Raw genomic sequence first — 19,617 nt, 5'->3', positions numbered from 1 at the left:
CAGAGAACAGGCAGGGACAACAAAATACAGCCACAGACAGGAGCAGGGGTAGCAGACTGCAGATATAAAGCAGGAATAAAGTACAGGCAACAGACTGCAGGCAGAGGAGAGACAGTGACAAATTGCAGAATCAAGAAAGAGCAGAGAAAGCAGAAAGCAAAGTAGAGAGTATGGAGAGGACGGAAGAGCAGAGATAGAGAAGAGCAGAGGGGTAACAAGCAGAACCAAGAGTCAGGCAGGGAGAGGGGCCGTAGTGGGATCCCCAGTGCAGATCATGTTAGGTTGCTGCCAAGCAGTGGTCTCTGTGTGCGCTGCAGCATATATCTCCCCGGGCACCTGCTGCTCTTCTTGGCCTCATTGGTCACCACATCCTACTCGGAGGTCCTGTTATGCTGCCTGCAGTGCACCCTCCCCGCAGCCTTCTCCCATCCTGCCTGTGTGCAGCTGGTGTGGGTGCCAAGCTGTGGCTGCTGCTCCATGTACGCCTGGCTGGAGGGGGAATCATGCGGGGTCTATACTGCACACTGCACTGTCGTTCTGAACTGCTACCCCACCCCCCAGCACAGAGCACCACCTGCTCGTGCTGAGGAAATGCTGCGCATGTCCACAGGAAGGGCTCTGCGTGCCCTCTCTGGCACATGTGCCATAGGTTCATCACCATTGTTCTAAGGGATCTCTTCCCACACCAGGATTAAAGAATCAGTTAACTCCTGGACAGTATGTGGTGTAATGTGGAGTTAGTGGATGGAACAAGAAATGATGCCCCAGAGGTGCTTGATTAGATTCAGGTCTGGGGAACACGCAGGCCAGTTCATAGTATCAATGCATTCATCATGCAGCAACTGGTGACACACTTCAGCCACATGAGGCCTAACATTATCATGAATCAGAAGGAACCCAGGACCCACTACATCTGCACATGGTTTCACAATGTGTCTGAGGATCTCATCCCGGTACCTAATGACAGTCAGGGTACCATTGGCTAGCACATGGAGGGCTGAGCGATCATCTAAAGAAATGCCTCTCTATACCATTACTGACCCACTGCCAAACCGGTCATGCTGGAGGATGTTGCAGGCAGCAGAACATTCTCCACGGCGTCTGCAGACTCTGTCACATGTGCTCAGTGTGAACCTACTCTCATTCATGAAGAAAACAGGGCGTCAATGTCGAATCTGCCAATCTTAGTATTCTCTGGAAAATGCCAATCACCCTGCATGGTGTTGGGCTGTAAGCATAACACCCATTTGTGGATGTCGGGCCCTCATACCACCCTCATGGAGTCTGTTTCTGACAGTTTGAGCAGACACTGTTAGGTGTCGAGTTCCTGCCTCTGCACAGGGGGAATCTCGTGCCATCTCCACTGCGGTCTCCCATTCTTCTCCTGTCGCATTGGAGCCTGCTCAGCGGAGACATCGGTCCCAGCGTCTCGCTCAGTCTGACTCTGTGCAAAGGGTTACTGCTGGTTTTCCAGCTTCTGCCATTGAAGCCAGTGCTGGGCAGCGGCGAGCAGTCGCTTTTGTGACTCAGTCCTGCTTTTTCCCTTCTAAGCATGCCCAGGGTAAGATCTCTCATTGGAGATCGAGGGTCACATGCTTAGATACTGCAGCAAAACCCATTGGTTCTCCAGGAAGGTCCTGAAGTTCCTCAGGCTCTGTGGCAGCCTCTCATTGGTCCTGCTAGGAAGGTACTGTACTTGCTGCAGCTATAAAAGGTTCGCATGGCCGCACGACCATGCGCTAGTATCAAATCTAAGTTATGTGCTTTGCGCCAGTCTGGTGACGTTTGTATGTGTTCAGGGACCCAGCTGAAATAAGCTCCTAGGATACCGGCACCTCTGGTGAGGAGATTGTGTGTATGGATTCAGGGCCCGGCTGAAATAAGCCCATAGAATACCAGCTCCTCCGGTGAGGAGATTGTATGTTTGCGTAACCACCAACTGCTATCTGCTCAGCAGTCGATGTGTACTCCTGTGAGGTTAACAGGACACAGTGCTTTCTTTAGGTGACTTTGTGAAGTAACAGAGTTAGCTTCTACCGCCATATAGGGCTGCCATTTGCCAGCAGCAGGTTCTCTCCTGCACGGTGGACCCTGGGCTGTGAACGCGCCAAATAACATCTATTTACTCTGTGCGTTCCACCAGCCCTAACAGACACATCAATGTTAGTTGACTTTTGGGGGTCATTTTGCAGGGCTCTGGCACAAAGGAGGAGGTAGTGGTCCTACTGCTGGCTTGTTGCCCTCCTATGGCCCTCTACATGTCTCCTGGTGTACTGGCCTGTCTCCTGGTATCTGCTCCATGCTCTGGACATTGTGATGACAGACACGGCTACCCTTCTTGCCAGAACTTGCATTGATGTGCCATCCTGGATGGGCTGCAACACCTGAGCAACTTCTGTTGGTTGTACGGTAGACAACACCTCATGCTACTGTAGCTCTAGGGATGAGAGCAATGATACAATGCAAAAGTGACCAAAACAACAGCCAAAAAGGATGAGAACAGAGAAATGGTCTGTGGTTGCCACCTGTAGAACTATGCCTTTTATAGGGATTGTCTTGCTAATTGCCTATCATTTCTACCTGTTGTCTCTTCGCTTGCACAACAGCAAGAGAAATTGATTCATAATCAGTGTTGGTTCATAACTGGACAGGTTGTTTTCACAGAAGTGTGATTCACTTGGAGTTCAATTGTGTTGTTCAAGCAATTACAAATGTATTTAATTTTTTTGTGAGTATTCCAGGTCTCGAAGCGATAACCTAAACACATTACAGATATGGCACTTAATCTACTGAGCAACAAAATACACTGCTGTGATTTTTTTCATCCTATAAAATGACTAAAAAATAATAATGAAAAACACTTGATAATGAAAAAAATAATGTAATTTTCAATGCGTTTTATAAAAAAAAAATGAATATCACAAATCAGCAAATAACACAGACATATTTGGTGTCCCTGTGTCAACGACACAGCTGTCGGATGTCCCAGGACCAGGGGCTCCATCCTTGTCCTTAACACTAGGGGACACTCTAGCTTGCTCTAATCCCAGGGATACTTCTGAAGGTGAAGATGCTGGGGCCTCCACGCTTGCCTTATCTCCTGAGTAGTGTTGAGCGATACCTTCCGATATCGGAAAGTATCGGTATCGGATAGGATCGGCCGATATTCAAAAAATATCGGATATCGCCGATACCGATACCCGATCCCAATGCAAGTCAATGGGACCAAAATATCGGAATTAAAATAAACCCTTTCTTGCCTTGTAGGTTCATTCTACATGAAGGAAAACAACTAAGAATAATGCCGGATGTATTTGGGGAGGTGGCGGAGACATTAAAGTCATAGAGGTTTATCCCAATCAAATAGAATAGCATGTTTTTTGTTTTTTTTTTAAGACGTTCGGAGTGACAAAGATATTGACTATGTAAATTTTTTTTTTTATTTTGTCAGATATTGATGTTTCACTATTCCACGCCCTTCCCCTTCTTTTTTTTCTTTTTTTTTTTTCTTTTCCCACACTTTCATCTTCATCATCATCAGCATCTTTGACATCAACTTCTTCTTCACCTTATTCATCTTCTTCTTCATCCTTTACCTTTTTTTTTTTTTTGATTACATTCTTCATATTCATTTTATTCAACTATTATTATTCTTCCTATTCTACATATTCTTTTTATTCCACTGTTATTATTCTTCCTATTCTACTTCTTCATCATATTCTCATTTGTGACAGGCATTCCCGTAGTTGTTATCTATAAAAGTTGGAAGATTACACCTTCCGTTCTGCCAGTCACAAAAGTTATATTTGTCCGCGTTCAGTTTGGCCTGCAGCATCAGGCTTTATCCAGGGGCACCACGAGGAGGAACGGACTCACCCCCATACACTGCTTAGTCTTCTTCTGCATATAATTTAGATAATATCTTTTGCTCTGATATTAAGTCTTATGCTTAATGTTCTTCTGCTCTTTGTTCTGCAGCCTCTTGTTCTTCTGCTTCTCGGTCTTCCATGTCGTCGTCTCCAGGGTCGTCGTCTCCAGTGTCGTCATCTCCGCCGTCGTCGTCTCAGCCGTCGTCGTCTCCGCCGTCGTCTCCGCCATCGTCGTCTCCGCCGTCATCGTCGTCGTCATCGGGGTGGTCTTCCGGGTCGTCGTCGTCGTCATCGGGGTGGTCTTCCGGGTCGTCGACTTTAGGGTCTTCAACTTGGAAATGTAGCAGAAGGTACAAGAAAGCTGAGAAAATGCCAAGAACCAGCTGATGGAACTGGAACTCGGATGGCTACCCGAAGGTTCAAGAGCCTATGGAACTACCGAGGACCAGCTGACGTTACTGGAACCCGGTTACTAAGCAGGAGGTACCCGTGCTAAAAAGCACTACCAAGGACCGCCTGACGTTGGCGGAACTCGGATACCCAGAAGGAGGCACCTAAGCCAAAGGCTCTGCCCGGAACCAGCTGACGGTACTGGAACCAGGATGGGGAGCAGAAGGTACAAGAGCAAAAGACACTGCCGAGAACCAGCTGACGGTACTGGAACCCGGATGGGTAGCCGAAGGTCCAAGAGCCAATGGAACTACCGAGGACCAGCTGACGTTACTGGAACCCGGTTACTAAGCAGGAGGTACCCGTGCCTGAAAGCACTACCAAGGACCACCTGACGTTGGTGGAACTTGGATACCCAGAAGGAGGCACCTAAGCCAAAGGCTCTGCCCGGAACCAGCTGACGGTACTGGAACCAGGATGGGGAGCAGAAGGTACAAGAGCAAAAGACACTGCCGAGAACCAGCTGACGGTGCTAGAACCAGGTGGTGGACCTGAAGGCCCACAGGAGAGGAGAGAACAGCTAGGCCGCGAGGCAGCCGCAGTTACCGAACCCCAACAGTCCTACAGGGGGAGCTGGGCCTACTGGCACTACAGAACCAGCCTTGACTACCAGTTCACGCAGCCCACATAGGAAGCTCCTAAACTGGAGGCACCCTGGAGTTGGCTAACCCGACAGCACCACGACGGGGCAAGCATAGGCGTCTCAGTGAACTTGACACAACCCGGAAACAGCTGACGGTGCTGAAACCAGGCTTGGCACGAGGGAGTACTTGTGTCAAAAGCACTGCCGAGAACCAGCTGGCGTTGCTGGAACCCAGATGCGTTGCCCCAGTGTGCAAGAGCCAATGGCACGACCGAGGACCAGCTGACGGTGCTGGAACCCGGTTACTAAGCTGTAGGTGCCCGCGCTTAAAAGCACTACCAAGGACCGCCTGACGTTGGCGGAACTCGGATACCCAGGAGGAGGCACCTAAGCCAAAGGCTCGGCCCGGAACCAGCTGACGGTGCTCGAACCAGGAGGTGGACCCGAAGGCCTACAGGAGAGGAGAGAACAGCTAGGCCGCGAGGCAGCCGCAGTTAACGAACCCCAACAGTCCTACAGGGGGAGCTGGGCCTACTGGCACTACAGAACCAGCCTTGACTACCAGTTCACGCAGCCCACATAGGAAGCTCCTAAACTGGAGGCACCCTGGAGTTGGCTAACCCGACCGCACCACGACGGGGCAAGCATAGGTGTCTCAGTGAGCTTGACACAACCCGGAAACAGCTGACGGTGCTGAAACCAGGTTTGGCACGAGGGAGTACCTGTGACAAAAACACTGCCGAGAACCAGCTGGCGGTGCTGGAACCCGGATGCGTTGCCCCAGTGTGCAAGAGCCAATAGCACCGAGGACCAGCTGGCGGTGCTGGAACCCGGTTACTAAGCTGTAGGTGCCCGCGCTTAAAAGCACTACCAAGGACCGCCTGGCGTTGGCGGAACTCGGATACCCAGGAGGAGGCACCTAAGCCAAAGGCTCGGCCCGGAACCAGCTGACGGTGCTGGAACCAGGTGGTGGACCCGAAGGCCCACAGGAGAGGAGAGAACAGCTAGGCCGCGAGGCAGCCGCAGTTACCGAACCCCAACAGTCCTACAGGGGGAGCTGGGCCTACTGGCACTACAGAACCAGCCTTGACTACCAGTTCACGCAGCCCACATAGGAAGCTCCAAAACTGGAGGCACCCTGGAGTTGGCTAACCCGACCGCACCATGACGGGGCAAGCATAGTCGTCTCAGTGAACTTGACACAACCCGGAAACAGCTGACGGTGCTGAAACCAGGCTTGGCACGAGGGAGTACCTGTGACAAGAACACTGCTGAGAACCAGCTGGCGGTGCTGGAACCCGGATGCGTTGCCCCAGTGTGCAAGAGCCAATGGCACCGAGGACCAGCTGACGGTGCTGGAACCCGGTTACTAAGCTGTAGGTGCCCGCGCTTAAAAGCACTACCAAGGACCGCCTGGCGTTGGCGGAACTCGGATACCCAGGAGGAGGCACCTAAGCGAAAGGCTCGGCCCGGAACCAGCTGACAGTGCTGGAACCAGGTGGTGGACCCGAAGGTCCACAGGAGAGGAGAGAACAGCTAGGCCGCGAGGCAGCCGCAGTTACCGAACCCCAACAGTCCTACAGGGGGAGCTGGGCCTACTGGCACTACAGAACCAGCCTTGACTACCAGTTCACTCAGCCCACATAGGAAGCTCCAAAACTGGAGGCACCCTGGAGTTGGCTAACCCGACCGCACCACGACGGGACAAGCATAGGCGTCTCAGTGAAGTTGACACAACCCGGAAACAGCTGACGGTGCTGAAACCAGGCTTGGCACGAGGGAGTACCTGTGACAAGAACACTGCCGAGAACCAGCTGGCGGTGCTGGAACCCGGATGCGTTGCCCCAGTGTGCAAGAGCCAATGGCACCGAGGACCAGCTGACGGTGCTGGAACCCAATTACTAAGCTGTAGGTGCCCGCGCTTAAAAGCACTACCAAGGACCGCCTGGCGTTGGCGGAACTCGGATACCCAGGAGGAGGCACCTAAGCCAAAGGCTCGGCCCGGAACCAGCTGACAGTGCTGGAACCAGGTGGTGGACCCGAAGGTCCACAGGAGAGGAGAGAACAGCTAGGCCGCGAGGCAGCCGCAGTTACCGAACCCCAACAGTCCTACAGGGGGAGCTGGGCCTACTGGCACTACAGAACCAGCCTTGACTACCAGTTCACGCAGCCCACATAGGAAGCTCCTAAACTGGAGGCACCCTGGAGTTGGCTAACCCGACCGCACCACGACGGGGCAAGCATAGGCGTCTCAGTGAGCTTGACACAACCCGGAAACAGCTGACGGTGCTGAAACCAGGTTTGGCACGAGGGAGTACCTGTGACAAAAACACTGCCGAGAACCAGCTGGCGGTGCTGGAACCCAGATGCGTTGCCCCAGTGTGCAAGAGCCAATGGCACGACCGAGGACCAGCTGACGGTGCTGAAACCCGGTTACTAAGCTGTAGGTGCCCGCGCTTAAAAGCACTACCAAGGACCGCCTGACGTTGGCGGAACTCGGATACCCAGGAGGAGGCACCTAAGCCAAAGGCTCGGCCCGGAACCAGCTGACGGTGCTGGAACCAGGTGGTGGACCCGAAGGCCCACAGGAGAGGAGAGAACAGCTAGGCCGCGAGGCAGCCGCAGTTACCGAACCCCAACAGTCCTACAGGGGGAGCTGGGCCTACTGGCACTACAGAACCAGCCTTGACTACCAGTTCACGCAGCCCACATAGGAAGCTCCTAAACTGGAGGCACCCTGGAGTTGGCTAACCCGACCGCACCACGACGGGGCAAGCATAGGCGTCTCAGTGAGCTTGACACAACCCGGAAACAGCTGACGGTGCTGAAACCAGGTTTGGCACGAGGGAGTACCTGTGACAAAAACACTGCCGAGAACCAGCTGGCGGTGCTGGAACCCGGATGCTTTGCCTATCAAACATTGTCTTCCTACAGCCCCAACTAGCGGTGTTGGAGCAAAGGGTAAGCAGGGGGAGCAGAGTGTAGGCCGAAGCCTGCACTGGAGTCAGCTTTGTGTCTGCGTTGCGTTTGCAGGACACTTTGCCGGCTACACAGTGGGGGAACAGCAGGCGGTGCTGAACCCCACTAACACATTGGCTGGTGTTTTTCTCTGTGCAGCTAGCACTTCCAGGCTAAAACTGGCGGTGTTATGAGCCCAGGGTCAGCAGGAGGAGGAGAGGAGCAGAGTGTAGGCCGAAGCCTGCACTGGTGGCAGCTTTTGTTCTGTTGTGCCTGCGTGGCATTTGCAGGTCACGTTGCCGGCTACACAGCTGGGGAACAGCTGGCGGTGCTGAACCCCACTAACACATTGGCTGGTGTTTTTCTCTGTGCAGCTAGCACGTCCGGGCACAAACTGGCGGTGTTAGAGCCCAGGGTCAGCAGGAGGAGGAGAGGAGCAGAGTGTAGGCCGAAGCCTAGTTGAACCAATTTCAAAGGAAACCTTTAACCCCCCCTCAGGTGTTTCAAGGTACAAGAGCAACACCTTGAACAGCATTAATGCTGCACAAGTCTAAGGTTGCTCTCTTCATTTTGCTCCTTGCACACGCTGAATAAAACACGTACACTATTTAGCCCATTATACTGTCAAACAGTAGTGGAGGCGTGACTTTTCTTTTTAAGGAGATGCAGCACAGGTGTCAAAATTTACACCTAGGTGCTGGGCGAAGATTCCTGAGCGTAGTTATTTGCTGTACAGGAGTCTGCGCTCTTGTTATCCCTTGGCCATGCGCTGTGAGCGATGCCTGTCTTCTCACCTCATTTCATGTTGGCCAGTGCGGTTAGCGATGGCCATGAAACCCAGACCCGCAGTGTCTTTTAATAAAGTCACACTGCAGAGCTGGGATTCGTGACCTTGCGCAGTAAATTTTGTCGCCTGTCCCTCATGTCCTTACACCTGCATCAGACTGGGCGGCCTCATCTGATCCCTTCTCGCATGCCGCGGCCATGAGGCCGCACATTCTGAAGAAGGCGGAAGGAGATGAGTAAAGACAGGCGAAGATATCCACTGCTCGTGCCCATCAATCACACCCTCGCAGTCAAAATAAGCAAGACAACGAGGAGCGTGGTTTCAGGCAGGGCGGACGCACAGCCGCAGCCAGCCAACCAAAGATGTCAGAAGATGGGCAGCGCTAACAAGGGGGGTGCTGCGTGTCATTAAAAAGGAAAGTCACACCTCAGGGACATTGTAATGGTCTGTAATGAGACACATTTTTTCCGTGTTTAATTAAACGTGGGCAAGTAGACAAAGTCAGCCACCTTGTACAAATGCAGCAGTACTGCTGTACAAGGTGGCTGTTATACATAGAAACACCTTGGGGTGGGTGGCAGGGTCCCTTTAATTTCAGTTCATGTGCCTGCGTGGCTTTTGCAGGTCACGTTGCCGGCTACACAGCAGGGGAACAGCTGGCGGTGCTGAACCCCACTAACACATTGGCTGGTGTTTTTCTCTGTGCAGCTAGCACGTCCGGGCAAAAACTGGCGGTGTTAGAGCCCAGGGTCAGCAGGAGGAGGAGAGGAGCAGAGTGTAGGCCGAAGCCTGCACTGGTGGCAGCTTTTGTTCTGTTGTGCCTGCGTGGCGTTTGCAGGTCACGTTGCCGGCTACACAGCTGGGGAACAGCTGGCGGTGCTGAACCCCTCTAACACATTGGCTGGTGTTTTTCTCTGTGCAGCTAGCACGTCCGGGCAAAAACTGGCGGTGTTAGAGCCCAGGGTCAGCAGGAGGAGGAGAGGAGCAGAGTGTAGGCCGAAGCCTAGTTGAACCAATTTCAAAGGTAACCTTTAACCCCCCTCAGGTGTTGCAAGGTACAAGAGCCACACCTCGTGCAGCATTAATGCTGCACAAGTAAAAGGTTGCTCTCTTAATTTTGCTCCTTGCACACGCTGAATAAAACATGTACACTATTTAGCCCATTCTACTGTAAAACAGTAGTGGAGGCGTGACTTGTCTTTTTAAAGAAAAGCAGCACAGGTGTCGAAAATAACACCTTGGTGCATGGGCGCAGCTTCCTGAGCGTTGTTATTTGCTGTACAGGAGTCTGCGCTCTTGTTATCCCTTGGCCATGCGCTGTGAGCGCTTCCTGTCTTCTGACCTCATTTCATGTTGGCCGATGCGGTTAGCGGTGGACATGAATCCCAGACCCACAGTGTGTTTGGAAAAAATCACACTGCGTGGCTGGGATTCCTGCCCTTGTGCAGTTAATATGTTTGCCGCTCACACATGTTCTTACACCTACTTCAGACTGGGCGGCCTCATCTGATCCCTTATCGCATGCCGCGGCCATGAGGCCGCACAGTCTGAAGAAGGCGGAAGGAGATGAGTTAAGACAGGCGAACATATGCACTGCACATGCCCATCAATAACACCCTCGCTGCCAAAATATATGAGACAATGAGGGGCGTTGTGTTGGGCAGGGCGGACGCACAGGCACAGGCAGCCAACCAATGATGTCAGAAAACGGGCAGCGCTACCAAGGGTGGTGCTGCGTATCATTAGAAAGGAAAGTCACACCTCAGGGACAGTTGAATGGTCTCAATGAGACACATTTTGTACGTGTTGAGTTCCACGTGGGCAAGGAGAAAAAGTCAGCCACCTTGTACAAATGCAGCAGTACTGCTGTACAAGGTGGCTGTTATACATAGAAACACCTGGGGGTGGGGGGCAGGCTTCCTTCAATTTCAGTTCATGTGCCTGCGTGGCGTTTGCAGGACACGTTGCCAGCTACACAGCAGGGGAACAGCTGGCGGTGCTGAACCCCACTAACACATTGGCTGTTGTTTTTCTCTGTGAAGCTCGCATTTCCGGGCAAAAACTAGCGGTGTTAGAGCCCAGGGTCAGCAGGAGGAGGAGAGGAGCAAAGTGTAGGCCGAAGCCTGCACTGGTGGCAGCTTTTGGTCGGTTGTGCCAGCGTGGCTTGTGCTGGACACGATGCCGGCTACACAGCAGGGGAACAGCTGGCGGTGCTGTACCCCACTAACACATTGGCTGGTGTTTTTCTCTGTGAAGCTCGCATTTCCGGGCAAAAACTAGCGGGGTTAGAGCCCAGGGTCAGCAGGAGGAGGAGAGGAGCAGAGTGTAGGCCAAAGCCTGCACTGGTGGCAGCTTTTGTTCTGTTGTGCCTGCGTTGCGTTTGCAGGTCACGTTGCCGGCTACACAGCTGGGGAACAGCTGGCGGTGCTGAACCCCACTAACACATTGGCTGGTGTTTTTCTCTGTGCAGCTAGCACGTCCGGGCAAAAACTGGCGGTGTTAGAGCCCAGGGTCAGCAGGAAGAGGAGAGGAGCAGAGTGTAGGCCGAAGCCTAGTTGACCAATTTCAAATGAAACCTTTAACCCCCCCTCAGGTGTTTCAAGGTACAAGAGCAACACCTTGAACAGCATTAATGCTGCACAAGTCTAAGGTTGCTCTCTTCATTTTGCTCCTTGCACACGCTGAATAAAACACGTACACTATTTAGCCCATTATACTGTCAAACAGTAGTGGAGGCGTGACTTTTCTTTTGAAGAAGACGCAGCACAGGTGTCAAAATTTACACCTAGGTGCTGGGCGCAGACTCCTTACCGTTGTTATTTGCAGTACAGGAGAGTGCGCTCTTGTGTTATCCCTTGGCAATACCCCGTTAGTGCAGGCCGTCTTATGACCTCATTTCATGTTGGCCGGTGCGGTTAACGATGGCCATAAATCCCAGACCCACAGTGCCTTTCCATAAAGTCACACTGCGGTGCTGGGATTCGTGGCCTTGTGCAGTAAATATGTTCGCCGCTCACACATGTCCTTACACCTGCTTCAGACTGGGCGGCCTCAGCTGATCCCTTATTGCCTGCCACGGCCATGAGGCCGCACAGTCTGAAGAAGGCGGAAGGAGGGGAATGAAGACAGGCGAACATATGCACTGCTCGTGCCCATCAATCACACCCTCGCAGTCAAAATATATGAGACAACGAGGGGCGTTGTGTCGGGCAGGGCGGACGCACAGGCACAGCCAGCCAACCAATGATGTCTGAAGACGGGCAGCGCTAACAATGGGGGTGCTGCGTGTCATTAAAAAGGAAAGTCACACCTCAGGGACATTGTAATGGTCTCTAATGAGACACATTTTGTACGTGTTGAGTTCCACGTGGGCAAGGAGAAAAAGTCAGCCACCTTGTACAAATGCAGCAGTACTGCTGTACAAGGTGGCTGTTATACATAGAAACACATGGGGGTGGGGGGCAGGCTCACTTCAATTTCAGTTCATGTGCCTGCGTGGCGTTTGCAGGTCACGTTGCCAGCTACACAGCAGGGGAACAGCTGGCGGTGCTGAACCCCACTAACACATTGGCTGGTGTTTTTCTCTGTGCAGCTAGCAATTCCGGGCAAAAACTAGCGTTGTTAGAGCCCAGGGTCAGCAGGAGGAGGAGAGGAGCAGAGTGTAGGCCGAAGCCAGCACTGGTGGCAGCTTTTGGTCAGTTGTGCCAGCGTGGCTTGTGCTGGACACGATGCAGGCTACACAGCAGGGGAACAGCTGGCGGTGCTGAACCCCAGTAACACATTGGCTGTTTTTTTTCTCTGTGCAGCTCGCATTTCCGGGCAAAAACTAGCGGTGTTTGAGCCCAGGGGCAGCAGGAGGAGGAGAGGAGCAGAGTGTAGGCCAAAGCCTGCACTGGTGGCAGCTTTTGGTCAGTTGTGCAAGCGTGGCTTGTGCTGGACACGATGCCGGCTACACAGCAGGGGAACAGCTGGCGGTGCTGAACCCCACTAACACATTGGCTGTTGTTTTTCTCTGTGAAGCTCGCATTTCCGGGCAAAAACTAGCGGTGTTAGAGCCCAGGGTCAGCAGGAGGAGGAGAAGAGCAGAGTGTAGGCCGAAGCCTAGTTGAACCAATTTCAAAGGTAACTTTTAACCCCCCCTCAGGTGTTGCAAGGTACAAGAGCCACACCTTGTGCATCATTAATGCTGCACAAGTAAAAGGTTGCTCTCTTAATTTTGCTCCTTGCACACGCTGAATAAAACACGTACACTATTTAGCCCATTCTACTGTAGAACAGTAGTGGAGGCGTGACTTGTCTTTTTAAAGAAAAGCAGCACAGGTGTCGAAAATAACACCTTGGTGCATGGGCGCAGCTTCCTGAGCGTTGTTATTTGCTGTACAGGAGTCTGCGCTCTTGTTATCCCTTGGCCATGCGCTGTGAGCGCTTCCTGTCTTCTGACCTCATTTCATGTCGGCCGTTGCGGTTAGCGATGGACATGAATCCCAGACCCACAGTGTGTTTTCTAAAAATCACACTGCGTGGCTGGGATTCGTGGCCTTGTGCAGTAAATATGTTTGCCGCTCACACATGTCCTTACACCTGCTTCAGACTGGGCGGCCTCATCTGATCCCTTATCGCATGCCGCGGTCATGAGGCCACCCAGTCTGAAGAAGGCGGAAGGAGATGAGTGAACACAGGCAAACATATGCACTGCACATGCCCATCAATCACATCCTCGTTGTCCAAAAAAATAAGACACCGAGGGGCGTTGTTTCGAGCAGGGCAGACGCACAGGCGCAGCCAGCTAACCAATGATGCCAAAAGACGGGCAGCGCTAACAAGGGTGGTGCTGCGTATCATTAGAAAGGAAAGTCACACCTCAGGGACAGTGGAATGGTCTCAATAAGACACATTTAGTACGTGTTTAATTAAACGTGGGCAAGGAGAAAAAGTCTGCCACCTTGTACAAATGCAGCAGTACTGCTGTACAAGGTGGCTGTTATACATAGAAACACCTGGGGGTGGGGGGCAGGCTTCCTTCAATTTCAGTTCATGTGCCTGCGTGGCGTTTGCAGGACACGTTGCCAGCTACACAGCAGGGGAACAGCTGGCGTTGCTGAACCCCACTGACACATTGACTGGTGTTTTTTCTGTGCAGCTCGCATGTCCGGGCAAAAACTGGCGGTGTTAGAGCCCAGGGTCAGCAGGAGGAGGAGAGGAGCAAAGTGTAGGCCGAAGCCTGCACTGGTGGCAGCTTTTGGTCGGTTGTGCCAGCGTGGCTTGTGCTGGACACGATGCCGGCTACACAGCAGGGGAACAGCTGGCGTTGCTGAACCCCACTAACACATTGACTGGTGTTTTTCTCTGTGCAGCTCGCATTTCCGAGCAAAAACTGGCGGTGTTAGAGCCCAGGGTCAGCAGGAGGAGGAGAGGAGCAAAGTGTAGGCCGAAGCCTGCACTGGTGGCAGCTTTTGGTCGGTTGTGCCGGCGTGGCTTGTGCTGGACACGATGCCAGCTACACAGCAGGGGAACAGCTGGCGGTGCTGAACCCCACTAACACATTGGCTGTTGTTTTTTCTCTGTGAAGCTCGCATTTCCGGGCAAAAACTAGCGGTGTTAGAGCCCAGGGTCAGCAGGAGGAGGAGAGGAGCAGAGTGTAGGCCGAAGCCTAGTTGAACCAATTTCAAAGGTAACCTTTAACCCCCCCTCAGGTGTTGCAAGGTACAAGAGCCACACTTTCTGCAGCATTAATGCTGCACAAGTAAAAGGTTGCTCTATTTAGTTTGCTCCTTGCACACGCTGAATAAAACACGTACACTATTTAGCCCATTATACTGTCAAACAGTAGTGGAGGCGTGACTTGTCTTTTTAAGGAGACGCAGCACAGGTGTCAAAATTTACACCTAGGTGGTGGGCGCAGATTCCTGAGCCTTGTATTAGCTGTACAGGAGTCTGCGCTCTTGTTATCCCTTGGCCATGCGCTGTGAGCGATGCCTGTCTTCTCAACTCATTTCATGTTGGCCGTTGCGGTTAGCAATGGATATGAATCCCAGGCCCACAGTGTGTTTTCAAAAAATCACACTGCGTGGCTGGGATTCGTGGCCTTGTGCAGTAAATATGTTTGCCGCTCACACATGTCCTTACACCTGCTTCAGACTGGGCGGCCTCAGCTGATCCCTTATCGCCTACCACGGCCAGGAGGCCGCACAGTCTGAAGAAGGCGGAAGGAGATGAGTTAAGACAGACGAACATATGCACTGCACATGCCCATCAATCACACCCTCGCAGCCAAAATATATGAAACGAGGGGGGTTGTGTCGGGCAGGGCGGACGCACAGGCACAGGCAGCCAACCAATGATGTCAGAAGACGGGCAGCGCTACCAAGGGGGGTGGTGCGTGTCATTAAAAAGGAAAGTCACACCTCAGGGACATTGTAATGGTCTGTAATGAGACACATATTTTACGTGTTTAATTCTACGTGGGCAAGGATAAAAAAACAGCCACCTTGTACAAATGCAGCAGTACTGCTGTACTAGGTGGCTGTTATACATAGAAACACCTGGGGGGGTGGGGCCAGGTTCCCTTTAATTTCAGTTCATGTGCCTGCGTGGCGTTTGCAGGTCACGTTGCCGGCTACACAGCAGGGGAACAGCTGGCGTTGCTGAACCCCACTAACACATTGGCTGGTGTTTTTCTCTGTGCAGCTAGCACTTCCGGGCAAAAACTAGCGGTGTTTGAGCCCAGGGTCAGCAGGAGGAGGAGAGGAGCAGAGTGTAGGCCGAAGCCTGCACTGGTGGCAGCTTTTGTTCTGTTGTGCCAGCGTGGCTTGTGCTAGACACGTTGCCGACTACACAGCAGGGGAACAGCTGGCGGTGCTGAACCCCACTGACACATCACCTAGTGTTTTTTCTGTGTAGACAACACTTCCAGGTGGCAACTGACAGTGTTGAAACCCAGGGAATCAAAGAGGAGCAGAGTGTAGGCCGAAGCCTGCAGTGGAGCAAATTGAAAGGGAACCTTTAACCCCCCCCCCCCCCCAGGCATTTGTTGCTGAAAGAGCCATCTTGTACAGCAGTAATACTGCACATGGAAAATGGTGGCTCCGAAAATTATGCTCCTTGCAAACGCTGAAGTACACACTCATATAATGTGTCCCCTCACACCGTCAAACCATCCCAGAAGTGGGACTTTCCTTTGTAATGTGACACAGCACAGCCGTCATTCCAACCCCCTTGGTGCAGTGCACCACCTCCTCAACGTTGTTTGGTTCTGTCACGGAGCCCGCGCTGTAATGTTATCCCTTGGCCATGCACAGTTAGCGGTGCCTGTCTTCTGACATCATGTAGGTGTCAGGCTGGCAGTGCCTGTGCGTCCAAGCTGCCCGAGATCCAACCTTGCAGTGTAATCTAATGTAGTCCCACTGCGGGCCAGGGATCCATGGGCATGCGCAGTGCATATCATCGCCTCTCACTCACCTCCTTCCTGCTTCTTCAGACTGTGCGGCGTCACGGCCGTGGCATGCTATTAGGGATCAGCTGACGCCGCCTAGTCTGAAGAAGCGTGAAGAAGGGGAGTGAGAGGCTAGTATATGCACTGCGCATGGCCATGGATACCAGGCCCACTGTGGGATCACATTAGACGACACTGCGAGGTGTGATTTCGGGCAGCGTGGACGCACAGGCGCAGCCAGGACGACAACAAATGATGTCAGAGGACGGGCAGCGCAAACTGTGCATGGCCAAGGGATAACATAACAGCGCAGGGTCCATGACGGAATCAAACAACGCTAAGGAGGCAGCGCACGGTGCCAAGGGGGTAGCAATGACGGCTGTGCTGCGTCACATTACAAAGGAAAGTCCCACCTCCGGGACGGTTGGACGGTGTGAGGGGACACATTACATGAGTGTGTAGTTCAGCGTTTGCAAGAGCATAATTTCAAGAGCGACCTTTCCCTTGTGCAGTATTAGTGCTGCACATGGTGGCTCTTTCAGTAACAAACGCCTAGGGGGGGGGGGGACAGGTCCCCTTACATTTTAGTTGTGCCAGCGTGGCGGTCACATGACACGTTGCCGGATACACAGCTGGGGATCAGCTGACGTTACTGAACCCCAATAACAGAGGAGCGACTGTTGACTGTGCACACAGCACTTCCAGGCACCAACTGGCGGTGTTAGAGCCCAGGGACAGCAGGAGGAGCAGATTGGAGGTATTGCCGCACATACAGCTGGGGATCAGCTGACGTTACTGAACCCCAATAACAGAGGAGCGACTGTTGACTGTGCACACAGCACTTCCAGGCACCAACTGGCGGTGTTAGAGCCCAGGGACAGCAGGAGGAGCAGAGGAACAGAGTGTAGGCCGAAGCCTGATTGGAGCAAGTTGAAAGGGAACCTTTAACCCCCCCCCCCAAGACGTTTGTAGCTGAAAGAGCCATCTTGTGCAGCACTAAGGATGCAAAAGGAAAAGGTGGTTCTTTTAATTATGCTCCTTGCAAACACCGAAGTAAACACTAAAAATGTGTCCCCTTATACCGTTAAACCATCCCGGAGGTGCGAATTTCCTTCGTAATGGGACACAGCACAGCTGTCATTCCTATTCCCTTGGTGCCGTGCGCTGCCTCCTCAGCGTTGTTTTAAGCTGTCACGGAGCCTGCGCTGTTCTGTTAGCCCTTGGCCATGCCCAATTAGCGCTGCCTGTCTTCTGACATAATTTGGTGTCAGGCTGTCAGTGCCTGTGCGTCCACGCTGCTCCAGATCCCACCTCGCAGTCTCGTCTAACGTAATCCCACTGCGGGCCTTGGAACCATGGGCATGCACAGTGCATATCCTCGACTCTCACTCCCCTCCTTCCCTCTTCTTCAGACTATGCGGTGTCACGGCCGTGGCATGCTATTAGGGATCAGCTGACGGCGCACAGTCTAAAGAAGGCGGAGGGAAATGAGCGAGAGCCCGAGGGGAAGATATGCACTGCGCATGCCCATGGATCCCAGGCCCGCAGTGTGACTCAATCAGAAGACACTGCGAGGCGGGATCTCGGGCAGCGCGGCCGCACAGGCGCAGCCAGCCTGACACCAAATTATGTCAGAAGACAGGCAGCGCAAATAGGGCATGCCCAAGGGATAACAGAACAGCGCAGGCTCTGTGACAGCTTAAAACAACGCTGAGGAGGCAGCGCATGGCACCAAGGGGGTAGGAATGACGGCTGTGCTGCGTCACATTACGAAGGAAAGTCCCAGCTCCGGGACAGTATAACGGTATCAGTGAACACATTTTATAAGTGTTAAGTTCTGCGTGTGCAAGGAGCTAAAAAAAAAGAGCTACCTTTTCCTTGTGCAGCATTACTGCTGCACAAGATGGCTCTTTCAGTAACAAACGACAGGGGGAGGGGGGTGGGACAGGTTCCCTTACATTTAGGTTGTTGTGCCAGCGTGGCGGTCGCAGGACACATTGCCGGCTACACAGCTGGGGATCAGCTGACATTACTGAAACCCAATAACACTGGGTCGTATGTTTTTACTCTGCAGCCTGCACTTCTGAGCCGCAACTGGCGGTGTTGGAGCCCAGGAATTGCAGTTCAGGTGGTAGAAAGATGAACACAGCAGGAGACCTGGATGACACCCAATTACTTAATCAGGCAGAGGAGTGGCAAATTCCTGCGAGATCCAGGCCTGGTTCATTTTCAGGAAAGTAAGCCGGTCAACGTTATCGGAGGATAGTCGCATGTGACGGTCTGTTAGTACACCACCTGTGGCACTAAAGACACGTTCCGATAAGACACTAGCCGCAGGGCAAGCCAGCACCTCCAATGCATACTGGCTTAGCTCTGGCCATGTATCCAGCTTAGAGACCCAAAACTTGAACGGGGAAGAGCCGTCTGGGAGTACAGTAAGAGGGCAAGCCATGTAGTCTGTCACCATCTGACGGAACCGTTGCCTCCTGCTGACTGGAGCCGCCGGTGATGGTGTAGACATTTGGGGCGGGCACACAAAAGTGTGCCAGAGTTGTGCCATACTGGGCTTGCCTTGGGCAGAGGCACTGCTTCTGCTCCCTCTTTGGGCAGAGCCTCCCCCACTGCCTCGACGCACTGAGCTGCTTTGTAAAGCACTAGCAGCACTCCTCTCAGTTGGACAGGAGAAGATGATGGAATTCACCAGTGTGTCGTGGTACTCCCGCAATTTACGCTCCCGGGTCAACGCAGGGATGAGGTTTTGGACGTTGTCCCGGTAGCAAAGATCGAGGAGGGTGAACACCCAATAATCAGGCATGTTGAGAATGTGGTCGATGCGGCGGTCGTTTCTCAGGCACTGCAGCATGAAATCCACCATGTGCTGCAGAGTGCCAACTGGCCCAGAAACGCTGTCCCCTGCTTGAGACATGATCTCTGCCCGCTCGTCATCACCCCACCCTCGCTGTACACACTGACCACTGGACAATTGTGTCGCTCCCTCCTCTGGACGGAGCTCTTCCTCCTCCATTGACTCCTCCTCATCCTCCTCACAAATAGGCCCCTGCGTACCCCTTTGTGAGGAACCATGTGGCGCTGACTCTCCAGAAGCTGATGGAAAAGGTGACTCCTCATCCTCCACCTCTTCCACAACATCATCCCTTAACCCTTGCAAAGTTTGCTGAAGCAGGCAGATAAGGGGGACAGTCATGCTGACTAGTGCATCATCTGCACTTGCCATCCGCGTGGAATAATCAAAAGGACGCAAAACCTGGCAGACGTCCTTCATAGTGGCCCACTCTGTGGTTGTGAAGTCTGATCGGCGCTGACTGCGACTTCTTTGCGCCTGATGCAGCTGGTACTCCATAACTGCTTGCTGCTGCTCACACAACCGCTCCAACATATGTAACGTGGAATTCCACCGGGTAGGTAGGTCACATATGATGCGGTGTTCCGGAAGGCGGAATCGGCGCTGCAGAGCAGCAATGCGGGATCTGGCCAAGCTGGAACGCCGCAAGTGAGCACACTCTAGGCTGACCTTGTG

General features: G+C 52.9%; 1 protein-coding gene across 2 annotated transcripts in view; it reads left to right on the top strand.

Annotated features, from left to right (window-relative positions):
• CACNA1S (calcium voltage-gated channel subunit alpha1 S) overlaps positions 1-19,617 on the top strand; it is a 592,997-nt gene that overhangs the window by 206,629 nt on the left and 366,751 nt on the right. The window lies entirely within an intron of this gene.

This window comes from Ranitomeya imitator, chromosome 1 (assembly GCF_032444005.1).
Source record: "Ranitomeya imitator isolate aRanImi1 chromosome 1, aRanImi1.pri, whole genome shotgun sequence".
In the NCBI taxonomy this organism is placed as follows: domain Eukaryota; kingdom Metazoa; phylum Chordata; class Amphibia; order Anura; family Dendrobatidae; genus Ranitomeya; species Ranitomeya imitator.
This window is presented reverse-complemented; position numbering and strand designations above follow the sequence as displayed.